This window comes from Dasypus novemcinctus, chromosome X (assembly GCF_030445035.2).
Source record: "Dasypus novemcinctus isolate mDasNov1 chromosome X, mDasNov1.1.hap2, whole genome shotgun sequence".
In the NCBI taxonomy this organism is placed as follows: domain Eukaryota; kingdom Metazoa; phylum Chordata; class Mammalia; order Cingulata; family Dasypodidae; genus Dasypus; species Dasypus novemcinctus.
Genome location: NC_080704.1, coordinates 55,109,362 through 55,114,140, shown reverse-complemented (window position 1 = coordinate 55,114,140; position 4,779 = coordinate 55,109,362).

The window sequence follows — 4,779 nt, the reverse complement described above, 5'->3', positions numbered from 1 at the left end:
CTATTGTGTGGTGTGTCTCTGTGTGCATATAAAACTTTGTGTGAATTTATTGTTTCCAAATGAAAAGGTAAAAAAAAGAAAACTATGCATGTAAAGGGCATTCTGGAGCTGTGATATTTGCCTGGGATTCATGGGCATAACGTGGCAGCAAGGCAGTTGGATGATCAATTCTCAGCCTCTGTAGGGACAAAGATAGTGGCAGCAGATTGCACAAAACCTCCATATCCTGTTTGTTACCCATGTGGATGCCTGTGCTGCTGTAGAAGTCGAGAGAGGTTCAATTATTTGTGTATAGAAAGGCCAGGACTCAGGAATAATTTTTGGGAAGGAAAAATGATTTATTTATGACAGGCTGGGCGCAGAGCTTCTCATTCCAAAATCCGGGCCCCAAACAAGGATTTTGAGTTCCTTTTATATAGAGAGGAAGGGCCAAATCATTCTTTTGCTTCAGTGTTCAATAGACTTGAATTACCATATATCGTCCACATCCTAGGTAAGCTTTTAGCATGGACTTCATACATTCTGGATAAGCTTTTAGCACATTTGGTTTGCATTTTCCCTGAATATTTAAAGTTTATAGAGTTTGCCTTGCTCAACTGTTTCCCGGGACTGGAGTCGTTGCCATGGTCACAAGGGCAGGGCAGGGCTGCAGCCTCTTACAGTCTCACACCCACAAGTCAGGACACAGACAGCTTATGTTATCTACAAAGAGATGAACAGACTCCCAGAGCCCACAGCATTTTCCCCACTCATGCCAAAGCTTAACTTGCTAAGCTTTGGCATAATTATTGTTGGAGCTACGAGGTGGGTGGCTGTTTGTTGTTTTGACTGATTACTTTACTTATCAATTTTCAATGTAGCATCCAGGATCCTGTTTTTAGACGTTTAGAAGTTTTCGTTTTGGACAGCAGAATCCTGGGGCGGGGGCCCCTCCAGTTATCCTGGGGCCACCGGCTCTCACGTGAATTTCCAGTCAGGCTCCAGATCCATCTATTAATTTTGTTTTACCCTTAAAGAGTTTACACCTTTAATCTTAAAGGGGTGCTGAAGGGAGATGATCTTTTTTCTGTAACTGCTTCCTACTGGCCAAGGGCTGTAGTCATTGACTAACAAGGTGTAAAACTCTTATTTTATTTTAACGGGAGGAAGATGGATCTGGCCTTCTGTACAAAGCTGGGTAAAGTTTTCATGTGGTTAATAAGATGTTCATTCTGAAAGAAGCAAACAATTAAAATTTTGTAATACCCGTTTTTAAAAGAGAACATTAGATTACAGAAGTAGACAAGGTTAAGTGCCTATAAAGATGGCACTCCCTTTTAAAAGCTGGTGGAAACAGTATAAAATATATATATATATATATATATATATATATATAAAGTTTATTTTCAGAGAGAAATTGCAACAGATACTTAGCTGTTTTGAAGACGCATTTCAGGCTGTTTAATGATTGGCACACATGTGCTCTGTCAGATGCTTCTGGTGAACTGGTACCTTTTGGGCAGTTGATTTCATTCAGGATTAGTGCACCAAGTTGGAAATTTTTTTAGTTTTTAGCTGTGGGAGTGATCAGAACTACAGAATAAAGTTTTTTACATTTTGGTTTTAATTGTACAATTTCTGGTAATTTTGGCTGTTCAATAGGTGACCCAATATTAGCAAGCAAGCCTCATTTTTGCTACACAGTAGAGTACAGTAGAATAGTAAGTTGACTGAGCCTGGCTAAGACCGCCACCTTATTTTATAGACATGTTTATTAACTATTTAGAAAATGAAGTTACCAGGAATTTAACAAGTCTAATATACTTTTTGTACTTGATCCAGAATAGAAAAGATAATGTTATACTTATTAGGCATATATTTAGTACAGGATAAAAGTACAGCACTTAATATTAATTAATGTTTTACTTAATGCATAAGGATTCTGAGTTGCAATTAATAGTTTTAAGTTTCAGGTTTGTAATATTTTACATGTTATCTCTCCGTGGGAGCAGGCCATAATGCCAATTGTGTTTAAGTTTTACTTACAGTATCTTGGTAATCATGGCTCCACTTAGCATGTTCTTCATAGTGAGCAAGTCGCAGCACCGTTGATCCTAAAGAGAGTTCCCAGTATTCCACCAGCCTGGTGCATAGTGCTCTCTGGCACCATGGAACAGTGCCAGTCTGGAGGCGATATCCATTGTACACTTGGCTGTACCGAGTCATCATTGGCTGCTGCAGGAGCTTGAAACTGCAACGTAGTTTCTGTCGACTTCAGGAGCATAACCAGAGGCTGATATAGCAAATATTTTAATTGAGGGGTCAGTGACCAGCCTAGCCAATAACTCACATGAAGAGGCAACCCGTAATGTGTTCAAGGCCTGGTTTGAATGCACAAAAGAGTTTGACAATGTTAAAGTTTATTTCTTGTTTTTATATATTTTAAAGAATTTAATGCAACACATCATATATCAAATGACTTTGTTTACTTATACAATTTTAACATGAAGATAATAGTAGATATTTTACTTTAGTAATAGAGGGGGAAAAAAACTATTTTTCATTGTTAAAATGAAAACGGAAGATTTCCAATAGAATCAAGGTAATTTTTATTACCATATACTTAAATACGCACCTTGCGGTGGCCTTCAGACAGGTTTTATTATCATGAAGTTATTTTTTCCACCAATACCAATCCAGGTTTTTAGTTAACAATGACTTCTAGAACTAGAACCATTTAAATGTTTTCAGTTTGGAAGATGTTTTTACAAACTCTTTACAATTTACTACAACCACGTAGACTAGTTATCTTACGTTTAAATAAACTTATTAAATTACAATTACTAAACAAAGAAGTTTATTACTTTATTTATTTAAGAGAGCATATCTACAATTTTTCTTCTTTAGCTTAATTTCATTAACATGAACTTATAATTTTCATTACTCCAAAGATTGTGGACATATAATGTTAATTTACTTAATAGGTAATTTACAAACTAAGGGAGATTACGCCCAAGCTAAATAAAATTTAAACCATTATAGTTTATGCAGGAATGTTCTCTTTCATTTCTTTACAGGAAGCTAAAACTTCTTTTCTTTGTTCAAGTTCTGAAACTGAATAATTTTAAAAGCAAACTGACTTCCAGGTTTCAAAACACATTACAATTACATAAGTTCTTTAATCATAATCCAGGAAAGATCTCTCCATAGTTTTTATGGACTTTTCTTTACTTATAGAAATTTGGCAATAGAACCACTAACCACCCTTTCTAAGGCTGTTAAAAGATTTAAACTGGGAAATTACAGGGCAAACTTATTCTCAATTCATTTCCAGCCTAGTAGATGGAACCTGCCACACCTAGTCCTGCCCTCAAAGAGTAAGAAATGAAGATTAGTTTAGTTTTCACATAAAGGAAAAAAATATTGATTAATGTAAACTGGCAGTTTACTGCCTCAGTCTCCCACTCCCAGATTAAGCAGGAATAAAGGAAAACAGCTTAAGCCAGTCCTATAGGCAGTAAAAAAGATGCCCAAGAAAGAGCTAAGTCAATACCAATTCAGCACTAAATTCCATTCCTTATTTGGCAAAGGGGAGCAGGTAAAACTAAAAGGGTTGGAATGTGATGGGGGAAGCGGTTAATCACAAACTTTTGCGCAGGAAAGTTAGATCTTCTCAGATAGGCTGTAACTTCTAAAGTATCCAGTCTATGGAGAAACAGAGGAAGGGCTTGCGAACTAGGCTTAGGGGTATAAATTGTATCATTTTTCTTTGTTCGGAGCACTAGCCACGTCTTCTGATTGTGCACCCATTCTTGCAAGATTGAGAATAAATTCTTTTCTTCTCCACAATCGGGTGAGCTTTATTTTCTTCCAGATTTCTTTCTAACAAAAGCTCTTGCAAAGAGAAGGCCTTTTCCCAATAGTTCCTATAATAAGATTTCTATATGACTTTTACATTCTTCTTAGTCGAATTTGGGCTCCAGGAATATTTATTCACATATATAACTGCATATTTAATTTTTAACAATTTGAATAGAGCTCTTTTAAGAATTTTCATTTGGGGAAACGGACTTGGCCCAGTGGTTAGGGCGTCCGTCTACCATATGGGAGGTCTGCGGTTCAAATCCCGGGCCTCCTTGACCCGTGTGGAGCTGGCCATGCGCAGTGCTGATGCGTGCAAGGAGTGCCGTGCCACGCAGGGGTGCCCCGCGCATAGGGGAGCCCCACGCGCAAGGAGTGCACCCATAAGGAGAGCCACCCAGGGTGAAAGAAAGTGCAGCCTGCCCAGGAATGACGCCGCCCACACTTCCCGTGCCGCTGATGACAACAGAAGTGGACAAAGAAACAAGATGCAGCAAATAGACACAGAGAACAGACAACCGGGGGAGGAGCGGAAAATAAATAAATAAATCTTTTAAAAAAAAGAATTTTCATTTCTTAATTTCATATTATAACCCTGATGTATAAAGATCATAATAGACAGACACAAAAAGACTTAGACACAGAAACACAACTCATTGATGTTACTTATAATTTGCATTATTTTATATACTGTCCACTTAATTTGGATGCCAGAAATATATATTACTTATATTGTTGTACAATTTGATACTAGGTTCAATTATTTGCGTGTAGAAAGGCCAGGACTCAGGAATGATTTTGAGGAGGAAAAATGGTTTATTGACCGCCAGTCAAACTCAGGAGCTTTCTGTTTCAAACCCCAGCCCTGAAAAAGATTTTTGAGTCCATTTTATACAGAGAGGAAGGGGCAAATGGCCCTTTTGTTTCAGTTCTCAATAG